The 25545-nt window shown below is 38.5% G+C and overlaps 1 protein-coding gene across 4 annotated transcripts in view; it reads left to right on the top strand.

Annotated features, from left to right (window-relative positions):
- The window catches only part of AIMP1 (aminoacyl tRNA synthetase complex interacting multifunctional protein 1), a 66117-nt gene that overhangs the window by 5269 nt on the left and 35303 nt on the right, over positions 1 to 25545 (top strand). The window contains exon 1 of one of the 4 annotated variants that reach the window (XM_039539383.1): positions 3134 to 3153. The exons of the other annotated variants lie outside the window; for them this stretch is intronic. The gene's annotated coding sequence lies outside the window, so the exon portion shown is untranslated. Of the gene's footprint in view, positions 1 to 3133; positions 3154 to 25545 lie in introns of those variants that run through there. 4 annotated transcript variants of the gene reach the window in all.

Genomic DNA, 25545 nt, shown 5'->3' with positions numbered 1-25545 from the left:
AATTTTTTGAGAGATGTGTTCCTCTCTCTGTAAGTATGCAGGCTCATCTAATCTGTCAATCCTGGCTTTTATCCTTTTTTCTTTGATGTGTCTTGCATTTAATAATTTATTTACTCAGCAACTCATAAACAGTCTCTGCATATATAACTCTAGTTACAATTTTCAGAAAATATTTCATTGGACCATACTCCAGTGATTCCCTTTGTTGATTTATAGCAATCTATTTTATGTATATTTTGACCTGATATTGACAGTTTGTGTTTTAACTATTTATAAAGTTTTAACTTTTTGAACTTCAATGTCTTCCATCATTAAATAATTGTCTTGCCCCCCCCCATAATTTCATGCTATTAAAATTTATATTGATTGGTTAATTTCAACAGATAATACAAAATAAATTCAGCTAAGCCTAATTATAATGAAAATATGTGGCCTTGAGATATTTTTAAAAAAAGCATATCTACATTAATGGTTGTTTCCATAGCTTTTTGTCAAATATAGGGCCTCTTCATGCATTAGCAAGGTACAAAATGTAGCTTAGGACCAGAGTTGAAAATCGCAAGTCTCTTGACCTTGTACTCTTTTATTGGCTGGATTTAGTTTTGCCATTATTCTGTAATATATGAGAGACATTTTCTTGGCCAAAAAATGCTGTGTGTTCTTCGGCGCTATCCTTCCAAGACATGTAATTGGAAGGGGGGGAGTGTTAAGACATAAAATTAACCAAAAGTAAATAATACTGTACAGATTATAACAGATTGAACTGAGATGGAGGAGGAAGAGTGAGAGTGCTAGGAAGGTCGGTTCTTCATGAATCTGGGTTTCTGCTACATAATTCAAGTCTGATGTGCAACACTGGACATGGGGCCTTGATTACTGCTCAATGGATAATTTGCAAGGGATTAGGTTTAAACACCACACCTGCAACACAGACAATCTGGTTTTGGTATGCTAAAAAAAGTTGTTTTGGTTCTAGAAATTTTATGGCTTATAATGCTCTTCTGTCTTCACTATTTAATAAATATATGTACGTTGAAATGATGTACCTTAAAGAAAATGGCAACAGTTCTTACTTGGTTTGAGCACAAGGTTACTACTATTTATAGATTATATTGAAGAGATGAGAATGTCCAGCAACCAAGGTCTTGCAGGAAATTGGGAGCAGAAGCTGAAGTTGTTGGGCTACAGTACATCAACCAAGCTTGGAAGGAGGGATGACAGGGTGTAAGAATGTTTTCCTGCTGAATGCTTCTGACTCAACCACCCAGTATCCCCAGAACATGAAAAGAAATGAGAAACATGAATAAGCATCAGCAACACGAATAAGACAGGACAATGCAATTAGAGCTGAAATGTGAGACCATAATCTTATGTTATACATTGTAGTCATAGCTCAAAGTATCTGTTCACCAGTAGTATGTGTGGTGTTTTCCCAAGAATACAAGGAGACCTAATCAATAAATTTCTACATAATTTAAACTTCTAAAAATGAAACTTCTGTTCATTATATTTGCTGATGCATTGTTTTCTCCCTAATCTGCAGACAGATCTAGGGCTTCTGCTCCTTTGCCAGTCAGTAATGGAGTGAAATTAATGAGAGAGTCACCAGTTTCTTTGCTGTTAGTCTAATGAAAACATCAACAATCTTGTCAGTTTCATGTTGGGCTGCTGCACTTTGAGGAAGCTCTGAGCAGCAGAGCCAGATGCTGAGTTATGGGGATAAGGAAGGGAGACTTGTTCACCCATCACAGCAGCCATGAGTAGAGGGGGAGGGCTATAGTATTGAAATCCCATCTTTTCACAGCAGTGGGGAGTGCCTGCAGGAAGAGAAGCATGAAGACCTGTACCTATTTCAGTAGCCAGGAGGCTCTGGGAATAGAGAAAAGACACAGCAGTTGTGGGGAGGCAGGGAGGAAGATGGAGTTTAGGTTTATCAGAGACCTACTAGACAAAGAGTATTATAAAGCATGGACCCTCAGGTGGAAATCCCATTACCCTTCCCATTCCCATCATCTGTGGATAGTAAGGGATTCTGGATTTCTTGCCATGGCACTGCTTCGAATGTCTCAGGCTAGTAGTTGTCTTTATATGTTCTGATTTATTGTTTATGGTTTAATTATATATTGCAATCTCTGGCCAGTGGGATATTGATACATTTTACGTTTGTCATCTCATTTGTTTCAAAAGAATGTCTTTATTGGATTTTCTTCCAATATACCTGTGCATGTTTTTCTATTTTATGGACTTTTCAGTTTACCAAAACTGTTACTACTTTCCATTTTGCTTTGCCAGCAGTGTCCAGACAATCTTTAAAGTGGTCTTTTCTGTATTTTACATTACCTACAAATCTTTATTACCAGGGATTAGCACTGCATTATATGTTAGTCTGCTGTTGATAATGAGCTAGTTGCAGCCTTGATCTGGAATTCAAATGCAAAAAGCAGGTGATGGACTAAAGTGTCATGTTTCTGCCCGAGCCATGTGGAGATGATTTAGGTTGTAATGCTTCAAATAAAATACTTGTTGAACTTTAAACAGCAGAGTGTCTTTTTCATGTATGTCCAGGATTACCACAGGATTTTTTAAAACTCAAACTAACTTTTGAGTAGGAGGAAGGTTACCAGCTCCAAAATAGCAAGATATGTTAGTGAAAATTGTTCATTTTGTAATTACTGGATTGAAGCATGAAATGGGAGTAAGACATAAAATGAGGTACTGTAAGCAAAAGATGTAAAATAGAACAAGAAAAAAGTTTTTCAAGTATATTAAAAGCAAGAAAATGGCAAAAGAGAAGTGTAGCTTTCATATTTCATTGGGAAAGAAAGCAGAGGACTGAAATCCTATAGACTTACGTTGGTATAGCTACGTTGCTCAGGGGTATGGAAAATCCACACCTCGGACTGACACACTTATATCGACTGAGCTCCCAGTGTAGACAGTGCTATGTCGATGGGAGGGCTTCTCTTGTCGACATAGCTACCGCTTCTTAGGGTATGTCTATACTACCCGCTATTGGGGATCGATTTATCATGTCTAGTCTAGACGCGATAAATCGATCTGTGAATCGATGCCTGTACTTCACCTCGGCAGGAGGAGTAAGCAGTGTCGACGGGGGAGCCGCGGCAGTCAACTCACCTCCGTGAGGACGGCCAGGTAAGTTGAACTAAGATACTTTGACTTCAGCTACGCGAATAGCGTAGCTGAAGTTGCGTATCTTAGATTTCCCCCCACCTCCCCCCAGTATAGGCCAGTCCTTAAGGAGGTGGAATACATATGCTAATAGGAGAAGCTGTCCCTTCAGTGTAGGTGACATCTTCACTAAGCACTACAGCAGTGTAGCAAGCTCTTATTTTGCTTTAATCTTCACTAAAAGGAATAATAGCAACAGGAGGTTGTGTGTGATAGCAGTTAATGAGAAATGGGAGAGGTTACAAGGCAAAATTCAGGAAGGAACAGGTTAACCATTAACTTGGTCCAGAGAGGAAGTATGTTTAAAGCAGAGAACTGGAAGTCAGCAGAGACAAAGACAGAGAAAGATTGGTATCCTGGAAAGCAGTAACTTTGAACAGGATGTAGGGGTCACGGTGGACAAGAAACTGAATGTGAGCTCCCAATACTTTGCTGTGGTGAAAAGAGCTAGTATGATCTTTAGATATGTAAACAAGGAAGTAGTGAGGAAGAATAGATGTACAGCATTAAAATAATAGAATATTAGGGTTGGAAGGGACCTCAGGAGGTCATCTAGTCCAATCCCCTGCTCAAAGCAGGACCAATCCCCAGACACATTTTTGCCCCAGATCCCTAAATGGCCCCCTCAAGGATTAAACTCTTAACCCTGAGTTTAGCAGGCCAATGCTCAAACCACTGAGCTAGCATTGGTTAGACTGATGCTGAAATACTTCAATGGCTGGAGAAAATTCCTCACAGTGAGAGGTTTAAAGAGCTCAATCTGTTTAGTATCTGAAAACATTTGAGAGGTGACTGATTACAGAGCGGAAATGCCTTCCTGGGGAGAAAATACCAAGTACTAAAGTGGTTCTTTAAGGTAGCAGAGAAAAGCATAACTAGAACCAGTGGCTGGAAACTAAAGCTGTATATTTTTAAATTTAGAAATAAGGCGCACATTTTTAGCAGGGAGGGTGGTTAACCACTTGAACAAACTACTAAAGGAGGTGGTGGATTTTCCATCTCTTGATGTCTTCAAATCAAGATTGGATGCTTTTCTAGAAGTTATGCTTTAGTCAAACATAAGTTATTGGATTCAATGCTGGGGTAACTGCGTGAAGTAGTATCCTGTGATATATAGTATGTCCGAGAAGACAATTTAATAGTCTCTTCTGGGTTTAAATTCTATGGATCTATGACTACAGTCGCCTCATCTCATCCCAGCAGTAACCAGGAAGTTCTTAAGGATGGGGGGGGGGAATTTAAATATATCCCTCTTGCTGGAAGAGGGTCTGGGAAGAAGGGAATTTTAAATTTATCGGAAACTATCCAATCAGAGGCCAATATAAAAGATGGAGCACCAAGCAGAGTCTCGACACAGCCCCCAACGTGTATAGATCCTAACATTCTTCCCCTTATTGCCATCTGTAAATAGTAGTGGGGCAGGACTGAGCTTCTCACCAGGGCATTGCCCGCAGGCCTCACTAGTAGAACCACTTTCCAACATTATATTTTATGCCAAAAATAAACACACACCCCGGCAATGTTTAGCCTCCAAATATGGCTAGTCAGTTTCTTGTACAGTAGTTTTTCAAAAACTGTCTTAAGCATCTTAAATAAGGCTGTCTATGGGCTGTTATTTTCAGTCTTTGGAAGTAGTTGGATATCTTAGGTATACACAAGCTCTTCTAAATTGTTAGCCCCATTCAATTCTGCAATTCCAAAGACGTAGGAAAGAAGGATAAAAGCTGCGGGGCCCTACCATAGTGGCTTACACTTGCTTACATATCTTCCCTGACAAGACATGGTTTGCACTAAGACTAAAAAGCAGTGTTAAATAACAAAATAGGCTGACTTGGGAAATATTGAGGAGGGAAAACAGCAACAAACTGACTTATCACGTAACACATTATTAGTGAACACTTATTTATTAATACATTACACCTCCATAAAAACTGAATTTCAGCCAGCATGTTCTAAAATGGTAAACTTTTCCATACCTAGCAGTTTAAATTGTTTTCATGTGTCACTCAGTTTCTGCAAAGCATTATACCAAGTAGATGCTTTCTCAATGAAAGGATTATACAAATACAGTTCAATCCAGCTGTTGTTATCTATTTGGTCAGAGCTGCAGAATTATCTAACTGATTGTGTCATCAGCACTAGATTGGTTATGCATGTAATTTCTTTTATTCATTCTCACTTCCATAAAATTAGCAAAGATGTTGCTTCTGAATGAGTTCACTTTCTGTTTTTCCAGCATCATGGTGGTAGATCATATTTTCCCAATCATGTAGTTGAGGATCCTTATTCTCCCTTTCATGTTGAATACTTGGATGGAAAACTTTCTAAAATGGCAATAATACAAATTTTATTTTTAAAGTATCCTCCCAAACGAGGCACGCTGAATACTGTGCAGCATAACATTTTAAAATACAATAATCTAATTAAAACCACCACCTTAAAATTCAAATAAATAAGAGAGAGGGATATAGCAGAGGAACACTTTTGGATGGATGGTAATATGTGACTGACTCCACATATTGGTCACACCAAAGAGACTTGTAGAAACATATTTTAAGATGCTTTTTAAAAGTGGGGAGAAATTTATTAAGATCAGTGACAAAAGAAAGAAAGTTCTATACCCTAGGGTTCATGACAGCAAAGCATAATTGCTTGCTGACGTGAGATGTGGTAGCAATCGCATAACAGCTTGTGTTATGAAGTAATCACAGAATCAATAAAGGTGTGTCCTGTACAAATTGTGTAATGGGGGAAGTGAGGGGAGAGACATCAAAACTTTGTACCATGTCTGGCCCATGGGGCTTTCAATTGAAAGAGCATGGCTGAAACCTTAAAATAAGGACATGACGTAAGAGGGGAGCCTCTTATGTTGTAGGTGGACATGGGTGCTCAGGACTTCAGTTTTCTCAGGGATACGGAAAAGGTCGTTATGGCCTATCCATCTGCCAGTATTCCATCAGGGCCACTACTGAATTTGCAGGTTTGAAGAGGCAAGATATATAAAGTCTTACAAGAGTTGTATATCTTTCATCATCCTGATGGGCAGTCATCAATCCAGAGCAAGGCCAGAACCCAGGCTGGAAATTATCTTGGATGTCATTGGTGTAAAGGGCATCTGAACCTGTGAATAGTCATTGCTTCCTGAAAAGAAGAGGAAAGGAGCTGAAGCTGGGCAAAATTGGCATAACTATAGCATTAGGTTAGGCTTCTGTGTGTAGCAATCATTGACTTTCCCCACTCTAAGCAAGGCACAGTGGTAATGGTAGTACAGCCACACTTCTTGCTAAAAGCAGCCAATAATGGTTATGTTCGGAATGATAGATAGTGTGTTTCTGGGATCCAGATGACCATGGATATCATATTCCAAACCCATGATCAAACTCCACAAGAGGGAGATCGACCCTTTTGACTGTGAAAGCCGGCCAGACAGCCCTATATTTGATTTCCTATCCACATAGAATATAACAAACTAGTCACAGTGATTAGCTGGAAAAAACATTAATTAGTAGATTGTGTAAATCTCCATTAATCTGATTGTGTGCTTCCCAAAGGTTGTCTGGGCACTTCTTGCAGTGTCTCTGAATGAGGACAAGTAACATCTCCTGACTTAGCATGATTTAAGAATTCAAGTGCCATAAAGATGACAGCTGGTTTCTTCAGAGGAAACCAGAATGCGCGTGTTGCTTTCTCCAGTAACATTATCATAGTTTTTAAAAAAAGAAGTTACTCATCTACTATTTGTCTGGGGGTAAAGGGACAGGATAAGGATCTGTATTGGGGATTGACTTTTAGAAGAAATATGCATACAGAAAAACATTCTTTCTCCATCTCTCAGAGAGACGTTCATCTGTGTCCCAGTCTAATATACTGAATCGTGGTTTTACTAATGCACTTGCCCCTGAGTTTTTTTTAGTGAAGAACAGTTTTGCACTAACATGGGAGTTTGTCCCCCCCCCCCCCGATTTTCTCCTTTAAATAGGAGGTAAAGACAAACATTTACTCTATCTTAAATATTTGTCTTTTGTTTGCTGCTTAGTACTTTGCAATCAGATGAGGGTAAATGTTATCTGATCACTTTTGAGATGGATGTTAGAAATTTGTTGTAAGTGCTATTGGCAGATAGTATTCTGCAGTTTTTAAACACCATAGAATTGTTAAATACTTTGTTACCAAGAATGCTCTAGCTTGTAGATTGTGTAGAAATTATTTTAACCAAAAGAGTTGTCAAGATACAAAATAAAAATAAAGGTTTTATCTGAACATTTTTGCTGTTAAGATTATGAAGTTTTTCAAATGCCTCTCATATATACTTCTTACAATATTTATTTCACTATTAAGCATCTCTTCAATTTTATGCAAATATATATACAGTACACCTTTGTATGTATGCAGGGGAAATTACTATACATATACAGAACTAAACACAGATGTCAAATTATGAGTTTCCTGATAAAAGAAGGAAGTGTTAAACTGGCTGTTTGGATTTTTACACCACCCGTGGCCATGCAGGGAAAGGAAGCGGGAAATATTCTCTCATAGTTTTATAGAGTTTTTTTTTATTATTTGCCAAAGAATCCTAAATAAAATTGCAGGGTGCCTGAATAAATTTTGAGCATCATTAAATATAAAAAATGACAGTAGAACCATTGGGCTGCTCAGGGTGAAATGCACTCCAAATACATGTAAATATTTTTTAAAATTAGGTAGAATATGATGTTTTTAATAAGACTTTGATCTCAGTCTAAAGATCCCAAATAAAGCAAGCAGGCAACCAAACTGGTCCCCCTGACACCCCTCCCCCCCAATTTTAGTCAGAGCTTTTTGGACGCTATCCTATGTTCACTGTGATCTGGAAATGCACAATTGATCTGGAAAAAGAGGCATAATTATCAGATCACACCAAGAAAAAGTATGGCTACTTTTAGATCTGTTATAGAATGTCCAGGAAGATTGAAGTGTTCTCCTACTGGCTTTTGTATGTTACCATTCCTGATGTTACACAACACTTCAATCTTCCTGGACATTCTATAACAGATTTAAAAGTAGCCATACTTGAACAAAAAAACTTCAGAAACACTCTAAAGAGAAACTGCAAAGAACTAAAATTCATTTGCAAATTTAATACCATTAATTTGGGCATGAATAGGGACTGGGAGTGGCTGGCTCACTACAAAAGCAACTTTGCCTCTTCTGGAATTTATGTTCTTGGTGTGATCTGTCCATATTCATAGTCAGTTTCCAAATATTTTTTTGTATATGTGATCAACTAAAATATGGAATTGGATTTTCAATTGCTAAATTCACAGTAGGTATACAGCATGTTTCAAGCAGGTGTTTCCCCTTTAAAATGTAGCCTCCATGTTTCCTGTCAGCATGATGCAAAATAGTGACAGAATTGACATACAAAACTTAATATTTTAAATATATTAAGCACTTATTGGAGGTAATAAATTATTATTTTGCTTGAAAGGAAGCAGCTGATCCAGATACTTCTAAATAGATTGTCAGAATAATCATTCAAATATTCCTAAACTGTTAAAAGCATATTTATTTAGACTTATAACAAGAGGCACCTATCTGAATGTTCTCTACACCTCTGACAAATACTTTAACTTCTTTTAAGCTTTATTTTACTTTATAAAATGCAATAACTAAGCAGCACAAAAATAAACCAAATTCTTTATTTTTTTCCAAATATTACTGCTTCAGCAATCCGTGCAGGATCAGTAGTTCGAGGCTATTTTCAAATCTTTTGGTTTTCTCAGTGTTTTACTACAGGTTTTGTAAACCATTTTGATTGTTTTCCTGTGTGAAAGACAGTGGCTTGGGTAAATACCACACTTACAAAATTCCAGTGTTAATATTTTAAATATATTAAAAATCGTAAATAAAATAACCACCAAAACAGGTCAGGATCAAGACGCAGATTAATCAGATAGGAGAGGCAGAGACCTGAAGTAGATATAGTTGATATATTTCAGTGCAAAACATTTTTATTCAGTCTAAGACATATTTAATAATGTTTGTTGCTTACAGTTTCTAAAGAAAATCGTCTATGGTTCATTGTATAAAATATTTGTGAAATTTGGAGTTAGGTAATGTTTTTCTATGCTGAGAGCATGAGGGCTGATAAATCATACAAGCCCAAGAATAATTTTGAAACAAAGGTCATTCTGGATAACCTAGCATTTAATTTTGTTAATGATAAACTCTCAATCTGTAAAAATATTTTTCTTCTACCCCATTTTATAGTATATCAGTTTGCAAGTTAATCAGTTGCTGCAGTCAAAAGTTTAGAGGGAGGTTGAAAATAGGACTTATATTGGATGTCTACATACAGCCTTAATTGTGGAGTTAAAACTGATGTTTCTATAATAACCTGTTTGTTTCCATTTAAATAAAAACAAGTGGGAAAAGTACATTTGCAAACAAAAGTTCTTGTTCAGCTAGCTAGCTAATTGGAAATTTTTGGTCTTTGTGTTAAAGAAAACTGGATCCATGTCATAAGTGACTCTCTGGTGTGTTTTTGCATATATATCCCAATTAGATGAGCAGAATTGGGGGGCTGAGAGGTGGATTGCATAAAATGTACTGATGATCTTGAAAAAATTATTGAGCCTGTAGACTTTGTGAGGATATTTGGTACAGTTTTCTTGGCATAAATTTCCTATTACAGAAGGCTTTTCTTTCCATTTCCTTCTCTCCAGGAGCTTTCCTGACATAACCTTGATTGAGCATGAATTTATGTTTTTACAGCTTAGTCTTTTAGTTCCGGACCCTCCTCTCAGAAGCACGCCTTGGCTGTTGGGTTTAGTTTCTATTCCAGAGTGTTTCTCCATTACAGTTTAACGCACAGCTTTGTTGTGGCATCTTATTTCAGACTCACAAGATAAGTGAGTGGATCATTCCAGCAATCTCAATTGGCTTGAACAGCAAGGGATTGCTAGTTCAGCAAGAATGTACTTCTTTGCACATAGCTGAACATAGTTCCTTTTAACAACAGCTGCTCTGGAGTTGAAGGCCATAAATTCATGTCCCTGCTCAGCTTACTGTAAAAAGGTTTGAAAACTTCTGGCTGAAATGGTCTTATAGCTGCTAGAATTTAAACAGCATGGGCATCAACATAGACAGAGGGGAATGGCACTGAACTGGGAGTCTGGCGAATTGGTTTATCCCTTGCTCTTCTATTAGCCTGCTGTCTGACCTCATGCAAGGGGACAGTGATATTAAACTTACTTTTGTCAAACATTTTGAGGTTCTCAGATGAAAAGTGCAAGAGGTAATGACTGTCCTCAAAAAAGTTGCTTTCTTTTTGACAGATATTACTAGTTCAAGTGGCATTCATCCATCCTGTCCATCTCCAGTGGCCAAGGAAAAATGTTTCCCTTTGTACATACATTTACGTATTCTCTGCCCAAACTACACATAAAGGAAGCCTGTCAATTTGAAATCAGTTCAGTTTAAAATAGTTAGTTCAAAGCACTTGCCTCCAAATGCCTTCTCTCACGCTCACTCTCACTCTCACTCAAAACAGAAGAAACTTTTGATGTACAATGGATAAAAGATGCTGATATTTTATACTATGTTGTTTCCTCTTATTATGTATTCATGTTTTCCAGCAGATGTAGCTGTCCTGTAGTTAACAAAGTGCTAATAATTCAGCTAAGATGGCCCACCTTACACAGAATAAATAATAAAATTCCTTAGGGCCCAATCCTGCAAACATTTGCTGTTGGATATACTGCATAGTCCCTTTAGCGGCCAGGCAGTGTGTGTTTGCAGGATCAGATCTTTAGAAGTTAGTGGAATGAAATTCTTGGTTTAGTTCTCCTTGAAGCTACACTTTTCATTAAGACATCCATTGAGTGTCTGTAATTTTAATTTAATGGGGGGAAATAATATCAAATTATAACAGTTTTTTGTAGGTAACATTACAAACAATTAACAGAGGTTTTGATGGTGTAATGTGTGCAGGAGTATTACAAAAATTAAAAGCAGAATCTTGAAAAGGTGGTTTTGTATGTGTAATCTTTGCTGCAGTTTGGAATATTAATTTTTTTTACTTCCTGTGTTTGCCTGCGAGGGAAGATTTGCCTGCCTTTTGCCATTGTCTTCATGATTAAAACTTTTTAATTGCATCTTCCCTCTTCTAGATATTCAATTTTTATTGAAGGCTTTCAATTTTTATTTGGTTACTGTTTGATTTAATAGGTTACACTTAAGTGGTATGTTTCATATGCAGGTGAACCAAGATTAACCAAAAATCTGTGTTTCCCGTGGTTATAAGTGTGCTACTTTTCTATTGCAGCCCTCCCTAAGTTTTACAGGAGTGGAGATCCACTCTTCAGCCCTGCTTCTACAAAATTTAGGAGTTTTGCAGGTCTGAAACCTATCTAAGGACAGGAACCACGAAAACTGGGCCAAGCCTCTACTGCTAGGGATGCTGGCAGCTTCAGCCAGATCTGGGTCAGCTGGAGTGACCAGGCTGTGGAATCCCAGTTTATGCGGCAGGTGAGAGTGGAATGGTAATGGTGTAGTTTGGATGGGCCACTTTAAGACATGCTCCTGCTCAGTCACTTCTAGTCATTCTGAACAGATCAACAAAAAAATTAAGACTGGAACAGAACGATTTAGAAGGACATTGCAAAGCTTAAATAGCATGTTCTAACATTACTAATAAAACCTGACATTTAAAAATATTCTTTGTTTTCATAATGGAATTTGTGCTGGTTTTGTATTTCACTCAGTTTGGACACTTAAAATAGGCCAGTCAATATCGCTTTTGTTTCTCATTGATTTCTTGTTTGGCTCATCAGTACTAGCAAAAGGTCAAATGTTTGTGTTGCAAACATTTTAAGGAGAAACGTTTAAAAATAAAAACAGATAATGAAAGCAGCAATTTGGGTTAATTTTCATGAAAACTGTCGTAGTAACAGTTCCCCTCTAAATAAAAACTAGGAAGTCTTTCTGGCATAATAAATAATAAAGAAAAATTTGAGCATCTGATCTCTGCCTTGCAAAGATCAATTTCACTGAAAGAAAGTTTAAGTAACACACTATAGAAAGGGGAGGGAGTGTTCTTTGTGTAGTAAAGGGACAGCTTTCTATCATTAATCGTCTTGTATTCAAACCAGTATAGTTCTGAAATGTCTATGCCACAACATAGCTTTTTATTTTACACCCAATCCATATGAAACCGGGCATTTTGTTTTCAAACATTCTTATATCTATACTTAATCCACCACATTCACAAACAAATATGTTGCTTTTGTACAGTCACAGCTTCTGAGTTCTGTAGTTTTTCTCTTCCTGCTGGAAACCAATAGATTCCATCCCAATAAACTGAAAAACTTTTATGACAGTGTACAGGGAATTCTGAAATGAAAAAGAGAACGTGTAAAATATCTTTGAAAAACAAAATATTTCAGGATGGATTTTCTAAAGGGAGGAATTTTTTGTGGTTGCTTTTTATTTGTTTTTTTCTTGAGGACCATAGCAATAATTGATCCAAGAAGCACTGTAGTCAGTTTATTTGTGGACATATTCCTTTTTAGATAATGTACTTTTTAGGCAAAAAAATTACAAAATTTGGATTAACCCTGCAGATGACATTCTTGCAAAAGACTGATTTTGAAGATGATGTATCCTTCCAAAAATATGAGATGGCAGATACCACTGTAGTATGCTGTTGAAGTGAAGTGTGACTACAAATGACTGACAAGGACCAGTTGCTGTCAGCCCACATTAGCAATCAGTGTGACTTAGAAACTAGCATAGGTTCTTCATTCCCAAACTGAATAAATAATTTGTTCTTCATTAGGTAATGTAAAAGATCACTTTTTTTCCCTCTGTTTTGCTTTAAAGTATTGAACTGGTTTTACATTTGAGAAATTGAATTTTACTTGGACAAGTTAGTGAAAAGGGGAAGCTGAGTGTTTAATTTTTTAATTATTTTATGAATGGGACAATAAAACTGCAAGTCAGATATTTAAAATTGATTATATTTTTATAAGTGAGACTCATTGCTGCTCTTTAAAATATGTTTATTGCCATTATTTTTGGACAGATGTTTTTGCTTTCAATTAAATTTCACACAGTTCTTAATAAACTGATTTTATGTAGAAAAACATCCAAATTAGTTATTTTAGTATATAATGGAAATGATGACATTGAGTCTTTGATGTTGTACTTGTTCATTTTAGATGTATTATTCTACAGCTGCGTATTATTTGCTGCATGCTTTCATGAACTGATAATGGTTATTTTTAGCTCCTTGCATTTGGTTTATCACAGTGATTAAGAACTACTTTTGCTTTTTACATTGAATTATCAGCTTAATGTATTTTTCTTATTGACAGATGTTAATTTGGGGAATTTAAAAAGTCAAGAAATTCGGAAATCAGTATTTTTGTTTAATATTTAAGAATAAAAAATGCCAGCAGCTGGTACCAAAAATTATAGTACACAGGATGACTCTTGTGATGAGATTTCAACTTGCTAGGAGTATTGTATTATCTAGTTGAAACATATACCTTTTGAATTAAGTGTAAAGATGTCGTCGTGTTACTGAAGCTATATTTAATGCTGAGTTGACACTTCCTTTCTGCATCTCTAGTTCAGCTCTTTATAGATAAGTGGGGGCTGTCTTTGAAACATTCCTTACCTGCTGGAAAGAATTTTTACATGTTTTAAATATAAAATAGTTATCATTGAGAATTCCTGCAGACCCAAAAGGAAACTAATACAGTTTTAGAGAGTTTAGAGAAGGTATTTTAAAATGAATTATTCTGTAATCAAACTCTTGTTTGTGTAACGTCTCATAGCTAAGGCAATTCTGTTTGATCACTTTAATTTTGTAGTTGTAGTTTTGTGGATGATCACATTAAATTTCTCCCTGTTTAATTTCTTTAGAATAAGGTTATGAAAAACAAACATGCTTATTTTACATAAATCGCACTATGTACATAATACAACAAAAAACCCTTTCTATATACATGAAAATTCAGAAACAACTTCAGTAAATAAAACTATCTCTAGTTCTCATCTATACTTATTCTGTAAGGAGTGTGACCATCAGCTTCTCACCAAAAGAAATGATGGTGTGTATATAAAATTCACTTACTCTTTGTTTTCATTCTGTCAAGAATGAGAGAATTGACTAGGGACTCCAACTTTTGATTTGGTTATACACGTTTGATCCCAACTTTTTCATAGTTGTTTTTCCCCCACGCTTGCCCATGAAAAAACCCAGTGGGGTTTTCTTGAGATGTAATGAGACATGAAAGTTACATTTCCTGAACTATATTCAGCCCTGAGATGCTATCTCTATATTGGGCATCCAGAGGCAGCCACCACATCCCCAAAGTAGGCAACAGAGGAGAGTCTGTGACAAGAGTGGCCAGAAGTACACTGGTTCAGCACATTTCCTGGGCAGTGGATTACCTACAAAAGCCCTAGCCACAGCTTAAAGTTGCCTTTCCACAGTAGGACCCCCAAAAGGATGATAGCAGTGCAAACACTTTCTGCTCTCCTGTTGGAGTGAATCATACTGAATCACAGTGACCTTGCAGGCACAACTGGGTGCAGTGGATCCCCTTGCTTTTGAGGGCCAGATTTCTCAATGTTAAAATGTGTGTGTGTATATAATTAAGAGGGGTAGCACCTCTTAAAATCAGGAACACACACTGTTAGAAATGAATATGAGAAATAAATAGTAACTAAGATTTTCAAAAGTAATGTAGCCTCCTAAGTTCTATTGATTTTTTTCAATGAGATTTAGGGGGAATTTCTCAAAGGCATAAAAGTCACTTCTAAGAATGGGATTTAGGCTTCTATGTTGTTTAGGCACTTTGGAATATTTCACCCTGAAATTCATATTTCATACTTCAGTGAGAGCTATTGGATGCTCACCAGTTTGGAAAAATCAGCCTGCTTTTAGGTGCCTGTATTTTTTAAAACCCTTGCCCCTCAATTTTACATGTCAGCCTTTTCTTCCCAAAGACTTATTTTGTGTATGGAAACCAACTTTAAAGGACCAAGAAATAAAGAAAAAAGTTTTAACACTAAGGGTGTTATGTTTATTCCATTAGAGCACATATGTGCCTCCTATCGGGCATGCGGGACATGATTATCATAACATTCCGATATTACCATTTAGAAGAATAATATCTTAACCCTGGTGTGCAGGCAGCAGGAGCCACAAGTTAAGACACATTTCACAAGAAGTGTTTGTACTATGTAAGTATTAACAGTATTGTTTAATTTCTTGTGTTCTTGGTGATGAAACGTGCTGGACTGACAGTCCAGAAGATTTTCTGTCCCATGCAGTAGCAAACATTTCTGCATTTGTTTCAGTCGTGACCTGAGGAGAACTTTAGTGTCAGGGCCTTGTCTGCATTACAGAGATAGGTCAACGTAAGGAGGCTTTCATCAACCTAACTTTGTAAGTGTCTACATTAGTGGTCACCAACCGGTCGATCACGATCTCTGGAGGCGCAGCAGGGCTTCCCCTAAGGCAGGCTCTCTGCTTGCCTCGGCCCCACACCGCTCCAGGAAGCATCCAGCGCAGCCCCGGAGGAGGGGAGAAGAGGGGGAGGGGTCTGTGCTCGCTGCTCCTGCCTGCAAGCACTGCCCCCGCAGCTCCCATTGGCCAGGAACAGGGAACTGTAGCCAATGGGAGCTGAGGGGGCAGTGCCGGCAGAGAGGGGCTGTCAGGGTTCCTTCCCCACTCTGAACTTTAGAGTACAGATGTGGAAGCCCGCATGAAAGACCCCCTAAGCTTATTTAGCATCTTAGATTAACAGTAAGCTGCCACCATCAAGCGTGTTCCTAATCTTAGGGGAGAGCCACTTGGAACTCTGCCTTCCCCCAAATATTTCCCAAATCCCTAATCCCCCCCCCCTTTTCTGGGCTGATTTGAGACTAATTCCTCCCCCCCTCCAAGTCCTTACCCCCTTTTCCTGAGTAGGCTTGAGAGTATACCTTCACCATTAATTTTGGTGAACATAGATCTAAAACCCTTGGATCTTAAAACAATGAAAAATCAATCAGGTTCTTAAAAGAAGAATTTTATTAAAAGAAAAGATTAAGTTTATCTCTGTAAAATCAGGATGGAAATAACTTTACAGGGTAATCAGATTCAAAGAGCCAAGAGGAACCAGTGGCGTAGCCAGGTTCTAAGTGTAGGGGGAGCAAACATAAAAAAGGCGCCCCGACTCCACCCCTCCTTCATCCATTGGATCGCTCCCCAAATCCCCGCCTCAGCCCCGCCCCCTCACTGCCCCATTGGATTCCAAGCCGGGCCTGGAGAGGAAACGCCCCTGTGCAGCAGCCTGGGCACATGGGCCATGGCCGGCTTGGGCCGGGACCGCTGCAGTACAGCGCAAAGGCTGCTCCAGCCCTGCAGCCCACGGGGCAGCGCAGTGGGTCCGGGAGCAGCGCGGAGCGGGCAGGGCCTGGGTGTGCAGCACAGCCCGGGGTGTGGATTGCCCGCCAGAGACACGCAGCGAAGAGGGGCTGCGGAGGCGAGACTTGTCCCAGGCGGGGCAGCCGGCGGACAGGGGCAAGGAGCCGGTCGGGGTCCCCCGAACTGATAAACTTCCCCGGCACTGCCGGGGAGCCCCACACCTCTCCCGCTCGGCTGCGCTCCAGCGGCTCTTTCCTGGCGGGGCAGCCCCAGCCCAGAGCCCCTGGGGGTCGGGGGGAGGGAGTGAGTGGGGTGGGGCCTCAGGGAAGGTGCAGGGTAGATCCTGGGTTGCCCTTAACTTCAAAAGTGAACTTGGGCATAAAAAGGTTGGAGACCACTGGTCTACACTAAAATATTGCTTCCACCATTATAACTCGCCCACTACACTGACTTAATAACTCCATCTCCACGAGAGGTGTAGTGTTTAAGTCAATGTAGTTAGCTGGATGCAGTGTCAGTGTAGATGCTGTGTTGCTTACACTGACTGTAACTGTCTTTCAGAAACTCCCATAATGCCCTACACGGGCAGTTAAATCAGTGCAAGCGCTCTTGGTGACGACATGCACTGCTGACCCAAGCAGCCTAGTGTGGACATGTAAAACCGATTAAATTACTGTGGTGGCTGTGTCAATATAATTTAGATCGATTAAATGTTGTAATGTAGGCTTTCCGCAAGTCTCAGTGCCCTATGTAGTCCTTGGCACCTCTGCTGAGGGGACTAAAAAGGGTGCAAATTATAGTCATGGTTTTTGTGAGGTGGACAAATGTGCACTGGGAATTGGACTAAGATCAACAAACAGCAGTGAGGCAGTGGAAGCTTTTGGTCACACGTTACTAATCTGGCTTATATTCGGACCAGCCTCCTAGAAGTGTGGAAGGTTGCCATATTCTGCCTTTCATCTGAGCCACGTAGTACACTGACCAAAGTATTATTCAGATGATAGGTGGAATTAAGCTATGAATGATTACTACACTGAAGTATTTGCATATGAGCCCTGCACTTAAAATGGGAAATACCACAATATTTGTAGTAATTTTGTCTACTGCAGGTGGTAGATGTTCAGTTTTTAATGTCTACTGTATAGAGGTTTCAAAGGAAACTTTTCATTCATGTTAAGCCCATGATAAGGCTTTAAAATCTATTCATATATCTATACTGTACTGCATATAAACTCATTCTGTGATTTCTCTGTTGTTAGCTAATGGTTTGGCTTGGCTTGCCCTTTAGTTGCAGGTCTCCTGTTTAGAACTTGCTGGGTAAGCTCTCCTTTCAGAGAGATTTATTTCTACATGCTGGAATATGATATTTTATTGAATTATATGGGTAATCAATATTGCCGAGTCAAAAATTTTAGGGGGAAAAAATCAAACTAAGAAAAACATAAGTTATTGTTGGTTCCTGGCAACCAGTCATAATTTTAGAGTCTGTTTTCAAACTCATCTTAGGTTGGTATCAAGCTAATACTTGTCATGTGAGCATTGAGCCCAGATTCTGTTTTTTGCCTTTTTGTTATTTAAAATGTTATATGTATTTTCCCTAATGTGAGAGAATATAGTGGCTGTTGGGGGCTGACGTTCAGTCATTTAATGTCAGGACACTACATATTTCACCTTTCCAGATGAAGGGAATTTACCTCTGTGAGAAAAAGGGTCAGTTAAGAGAAACAGAGGAGTACATGTCTGGGAAGGAGAATAGCCTTCTGTCAAAGTAAATTATATTCTAAAATAAAACTTTTCCAGAAGTGGCAGACAGACTATACAAACAAGGATGACTTGTCATATATTTCTTCAGTTAGCTAAATATTACTGTATGCATTTAGTGTTACAAAAGCATTTGTTTGTTACTATTTTTTAAGTTACATCATGCAACTTAAAGCCTGAAACCTACTTTATAGACAAAGGAAGGTACAAGGATAATCTAACAGGATTATTCTGGGGCTGGTGTACAGATGCTCAGAAGAGCTGTTCCCAGTGTGGTTTGTGAGAGAGAAAATGATCCATTGATAATCAGGTTTCTAGAATAATCAGAAAAGGAGGGGGGGAATAGAATGGGTGAAAGCTACCAATAATTAGTAAAAACATAAAAGTTAGGTATTGAAGTCCTTTTCTTAAAATGACAGTAGAATGCCTTATAGCCACTTTCAACCTATCTGAGTTTTTGGAGTCAACTCTTCATTCTTTAGTGTGAATTCTGAACAGTTCCTAGAAAAGCACCTTTATTTGTGTGATGTTTCTTGTGAGGAGGTTGGTTGGTTTGTTTTTTAATGTTTCCAGCTTTAAGAAATAGGGAGGGCAAGGCTCTTAGGACTAGGAAAGCAAAGTTCTGCAGCTGGGGTAAAGCCTGATAGTCAGGAGGAGAAGTCATTTTTCAGGCCTGACATTTTCTTGGGTTGTATTAACAATTTGGAAATTTATAAATCATATGTGACTCTCATATTGCAAAAGATGTGAGTTTAACCTGTGGCAGAAGTGTACAAGTATAATTGTTTAATAATTCACTCCTTAACCCTCTTTGTTGTTGCTGTTTAACACTGATTACACAAAAACAATGAGGAGTCCGGTGGCACCTTAAAGACTAACAGATTTATTTGAAGAAGTGAGGTTTTTACCCACGAAAGCTTTTGCCCAAATAAATCTGTTAGTCTTTAAGGTGCCACCGGACTCCTCGTTGTTTTTGGGATACAGACTAACACGGCTACCCCCGATTGACTACACAGAAGTTGATAGCTTGTGAATATTGTGCTCTCACTTTAACAGTGCCACTCTTACTCTCACTCAGAGACTGGGTGTCACAATGATACTATGTAATGATTTATTTCAAATAAAAATTTCAGTATCTCAGTATTACACATTGTCTTTTTGGCTTAAAATCTAAATGTGGTCATGAATAATAGCGCTAGTCTAGTCATCGGTTAGCGCTGCCTGAAGCTGTTCAGTTCTCACTGGCTACAGGATCAGATCCTAACTAATCATCTCATCAACTGTTAATTAGGAGGAAAAGACCTTAAAGAAGATGTATTTAAAGTATTTCAAAAGATGAATCATCATTCCCTGACATAACAGAAGTTGGGACAAGTGCTAGCCACCTATTCAACTGCTCGTACTGGACTGATGGTTTAGAAAGTAGTAGTTTTGTCAAAAACAAGTATTTTCTTTCCCCCACCCTTTCTTCTATTTTTGTCACTTTTTCCCCCTCCTTTTCCGTAGTACAGGGTGATGTGTGCGTCTTACATTTGGTTCAGTAAGTAGCTTGTCAGATCATGCATGTTTCAGAGTAAAGGACAGCAGAGTCTGGAAAACAGCTGGTATGTTTTATTATAATATATATGGTCTTCTGTAAGTTTGTCTGCCAAGAAGCCTTGAGTATAGGAAGAACAACCATCTTAATAAAAGCTGTTCCCTTCCTTCCTCTAATTTGAACAAAGTATTCTTTTTAGAAGCAAAATTGGTGATAATGCAGCAATTTAAAATACTTAGAGTAAAACAGTGCATCACTGTGCAACTTGGCCAAAATGAAGAGCTGAAAAAGCCCTCATGGGGGAAAAAATATTGACATCTGAAACTGTTTGAGAGCTATTTGTTACAACAAATTGCAGACAGAAAAAGTGATTATCCCTATATAAGTAGTTTTAAAGGTTTCCCTGTATTTTAAATTAGTGATTATATTAGTATTTGTGTTGAAGGAATTTTGTCTTCCTCATGCTCTTCTCAATGAGTTAGCTGCAGAATGTAATTAGTCCCATGTCTGTAATGAAACAGTGCTGTAATAACAACTTTTAATGCACTCAGTGAATATCCATGGAAATAACATTTTTATTTGTATGGCCTGTATTTTTCTCTGCTAATAGTTCTTAGCTTGATCCTAGGCCTATTGAGTTGCCTGTCCATGAAAGTGGCATGCACTTGGAGCAATATATTTTGTAGCAATCACCACCCCTCCTGTGGTTGCTGTCTATTCAGTGTTTGTACATGGCTATTGATCGTGAACAGGATTGGCTGTCCCGTGACAACATTGAATCTCACCATGGCTAGAACAAAATAGATGTAGAAACCTAATTTCTGAGACTAACTCAGCATGAGAGCGCTGAAAGTATAAGGTTGAAGCACTAACTGATGGTATCTGTGTGCTAAGTCACCATGCCAACCTGATTCTTTTATTGTGGAGAAGTGTGTGTGTGAGAGAGAGGGGCAGCAGTAATGATGAAGGATTTCTGAGGACAAATATTAATCTAAAAATCTTGCTCTTAGCAAAGCTTCAGGCTGACAAACACAAATGGTTATGATTTGTATTGAAATAAGTAGAAAGGTTGGAGACACAGTTCTGTAGGAAGAGGAAGTGGGAACATTGTCCATTAATTGATGGGATTTGTATTGGTACTTCCCATACCCAGCTGAAAATAAAAGTAAAGTCATTGGTATAGAGTTCGGTGCAAATATACAAAGAGAAACATATTTATGTATGGGAAATGATCCTACAGTCATGTGGAATAAGTAATGCTATTTTTGTAGTTTATATGTGATTATATGAACTAGGCAGTCCTCGGAAAATTTGAAAAAATGTACAGTATTGGAAATTCAAGTTTTGTGTTTTGTGTGTGTGTTTGTTTTTTTTAAAGTTTTGAGAAACCAGTTGGCTTCTAAAGCCAGTTTCTTGATGAAATTATCTCTCTCCCAAAAACAGTTTAATTGAATGCATCTCAGGATTGTGGATAGGTTCCAAAAACAGTTTATTATTTCTCAATTTTAGAACCTTAGCATTAGCTCTTCAGTATGGCAAAAGACATTTGTAACTGGCAACACTTTAAAAAGGGAGAAAAGCATTTTAAAAACATTTTTAAAGCAAGGAATTATAACAGAGTCATCTTCTTGATTGTGTTTTCCTTTTTTACCTTTCTTCTTCCCCCCCCCCCCCCTTCCCCCTTTTTTAAGTCAGAACCATTGAGTTATATGTCAGTTCTGGTCTAAGAATGTTAGTAGGCATATTGAAATTCTCTGATAGTGCTTCCTGTGTAAATGCAAAGTATTATTTTCTTATGGAATATCTATTTTAATTTTGTCTTGTTTGGGCCCCTCCCTAATTGTCTTCTCTTTTATAAACTAGTAAATAAAATAAGCCCTTCTCTTTGCTTATGACATATGGGACTGCCGAAGTATGCAGGGGATAGTACTTTTTGCTAAAGAATATAGGCAACTATTTAAAAAAGTTAGTAGTCAAGAAAATCTGTGTATAGGAAATGGAGTAAAGACCTCCAGATCTTTTTATTATTTGTCCTCCATAGTTTTTCAAAAATTGGAAATTTCTCTCATTGGGACCCTGCTTTCGCATTCTATATCATCTGTATTTTGGCAAAGGTTAAACCTGCTTCCCCTGGAGGGAAGCCTCTGATACTGAAAGAAGTGCAGGTAAGGAAATGTTGAAAGTCTTTACTAGCCCTCTTCAATTAGTGTATTAGCAGAGTTACCTTTGATTTTCACATGAATAATCTTAGATTTAGTTTTTCTAATTTTTTTTTAAGAACTTATAGAACTGAATTAGCATCTGACTCTAAATCAGTTTTCTAATGTTATCAGAATAGAAATTAAGCAGCTTCTGGATATCAGTATAGTATTTTATTATACCTACAAGACATACATGCCTTATCCAGGCACTGTCAATCATTCTTCATGTAATGAAAACAAGTGTTTCAGCCAATTCTAGATCTCTGATATATAAATGATTTGATAGAATACCAGATATTTAAGATTAACTGAAGAATTTTAAAAGCAGCAAAGAATTTTAGTTAATCAGATGACTTCACTGAACACACTTAAAGTATAGTTTTTTTTCTCTGCTCAGATTAGTCATCCGATTTCCTTTCTCTGATTTGGCATCTTTTAGTTCAAAATACTCCATTTAGTAATAAAGTGGCCACAGAGTTTTTTCTACAGACACAAATTCCAAATTAAATTTTTCCCTCCCAAGACACTGGATTTACACTAGGAATGAATTTGGCTGTAAAATTTACCTGTTTCATTTAAAAAAAACTAGAGCAGAAGGAGATACTGCTAGGTTGGAAGGGATCTTTAATGTATTTTCTTCCATGCTTCTTCTTTTCCTTCTGCTGAATAGATTGATAATAATCCTCTTAACATCTTGGTAAAGACCACTGACTATAACATTAATTCCAAGACCTCTTGGGTTCTCTTATTTCTGTGTTCTATCAAGAAGTGACATTTTCCACAGAGAGTAAACTGCTTATTCCAGGTGGGTCTTCCAGTTGTCAACCCAGTTAAAGGTTTTACATCTGTAGATTTTAATTGAAAATTATTTCAGCCAATAAGGATACTCTTACACTTATTTACATAGCACCTTGAATCTTAAAATGATGTACAATTTGTGTACCCAATCCAAACTCCTTTTCAAGGCTGTGAACATTTGGCTTGCATCTGGACTGTAGCATTGAGCCATATCACTTCACAGGCTACTTCTGTCACTATGGCAATGCAAACACCTATACATTAGAAATAAGGCAGCAGACACGCAATAAATGTCTGTAGAAAACAAAATGATATCCATTTGAGTCAAATGGAGGAATTAAGGTGGAATTCAACAACCTTATAAATTTAAATAAATGCTTTATATATTTTAACAAACAGATTTTAATTATTTGCTTCTAGGATATATTGCAGTCAAGGAATATCCCCCTCTGAAAATAACTTTCTGCTTATCTGACCTGTTCCATTTCAAATTACAAGTAGAACCATATGGATACGGTTAGGAACTCATGCTCTCAGTTTCAACTATCCATTATAAAAGAACTAAAAAAAATAAATAAATTAGGACCTAACAACTATTTCTTCTCACTGGGATTTAAATACATGCCTAATAACTCTGTGTCAACCTATTTTTGATATAGCTGTTTTCAAGAACCTTTGTTTGAATACAGACAGGTTCTTGTGTTCTTCTGATTATTGTTAATATAGGATGATTCTGAAGTCCAAGTGTTAATTTGTAGATCTCCTTATGCTTCTTTTACTTATAAGGCATTAATCTTACATAGCAAGGATTCATTTAGGTTTAATGGTGATTTTAACACTGGGCTTATCAAAAGATACATCTTTACAACCTTAAAACTTGAATGGAGTAAACTTCATAATAAAGTTTGTAAATGGAAATCCTTCAACAAAATTATTTAAGCAGGACAAAAGACATCAAGAAAACATACTTGATCACTTTTCTAACTGTAAAGACTTACATATTTCTTTCCGCTGCTCTGTTTCAGGCCTGGGACAGTCAGGTCTAGTTGTTGGTGCCAGAGTTAGAAACCAAGCAGGACTGGTAGCAAGGCAGACACAGGAGCAATTGCAGATGCAGGCATAAATGTTAAGCAGCCTTTCGCCTGGTGCTGATGCTGGGCTTAAGAGCAGGCCTGGTGATTATTCCTGACGCATTCTGTGCCAAAAAAATTAAAATTCTCCACATAATATTTTAAAATTCTGCTAATTTTATTTGTCAATAAATGTGGAGGCTCCAGCATGGCATTGGGGAGCACAGGCCACTGGCTGCACAGAGGTGGGAGATCACTGTGCAGCTCACACCCTCCCCAGGACACGGACTCAGCAGTGAGGCTGCACCCAACTCTGACACAGCAAAAGGACCAGGCCTGCCCTAGAAACACCCCAGAACCCTGCCACTCCATACCAGGTGCACCAGGTCTGGGCAGGCAGGCTCAGCAAGGCAGGATCCAAATGTAGAGGGGCTTAGTGTGGGGGATCCAGTTGCAGGTTGAGAGGGTTTTATGTGGTGCAATCTGGGGGTGGGTGGCTCAGTGGGGGATCTGGATGCACAGGAGCTTGTTGGAGGGTTCTGGGTGCAACGGTAATGGGACTCTGCAGGGGTCCAAGTGAAGGTAGTTGGGGTTCAGCAGAGTGGTGTCTGGGTGTGAGGGGAATAGAGCTCGGAAGGGGGGGTCTGGGTGTGGGGTGCTCAGTGGGGGGGGGGGAGTCCAGATGCCGGAGGAATAGAGCTCAGTGGGTTGGGGATCCAGGTGCTTCTAGTTGGGGCTCACTAGGGTGGGGATCCAGGTGCAGGTGGCTGGTTGGAGTGGTCCAGGTGCATGGGGAGTGGAGCTCATTGTGGGGGTTCTGTGTGTTTGTGTGTGGGGGTGAGGTTTGGCGGGAGAGTCTGGGTATAAGGGAGTCTGGATGCATGGGAGTTGGGCGGATGTGGGAGCAGCTCCCTGAATGGTGATCCCTCCCCCTGCAGCTGAGGAGTGATGGGTGCAGGAAGGCCTGGGAAAGGGGGTAGTTTTCAGAGCTTCCTACAGCCAGAGGAGGAATCTGCGAGTGGGTCTGACATGGCCCTGGATGCCATTCAGGGGAAGAGGAAGTCCCTTCCTCCTCAGCCCAGCCAGAACTAGGAGCTGAGCCTGGCGCAGGGTAGGAGCCACCAGCAGGGTCCTCCCCAGTCCCTGCCCCACAGTGATTTATCTCTGTGCTGGTTGTCCTGGGCACCCGAAACATACTACTGGGAGGTTCGCATGACCGCTCTTGTGGCTTTCCTTTGCTGATTCCTGACACTGAATATAATTCTGTGTATAACTCATGTAACTCTGAGTATATCATTTAGTAATGTTAGAGAATCCTGCTGTCTTCAAAGCATGTTTTTAATGTTTTCTGGGTCTACATTTTATATAAAAGGGATAGCAGCCTTTCAAATGTAGTTTTCTTAAATCCCAATAACTTGATTTTTCTGAGTGACTTTCTGGATCTTGGGTACAATTGAAGGTCAGAAGATATGTTTTCCTTTAGGCCCTGTCTTCTACCAAGTTACAGTATTTAGTTTTTTTCTCCTCTTCGTATAGTCTTAGCATATTATCCAAAGATTATACAGGCAGAAAAACAAGTGATAG

The sequence above is a fragment of the Mauremys reevesii genome, linkage group 5 (genome assembly GCF_016161935.1).
Source record: "Mauremys reevesii isolate NIE-2019 linkage group 5, ASM1616193v1, whole genome shotgun sequence".
NCBI classification, from domain to species: Eukaryota; Metazoa; Chordata; order Testudines; family Geoemydidae; genus Mauremys; species Mauremys reevesii.
The sequence above is the reverse complement of the archived record's forward strand: the minus strand, read 5'-3'. Positions and strand labels throughout refer to the sequence as shown.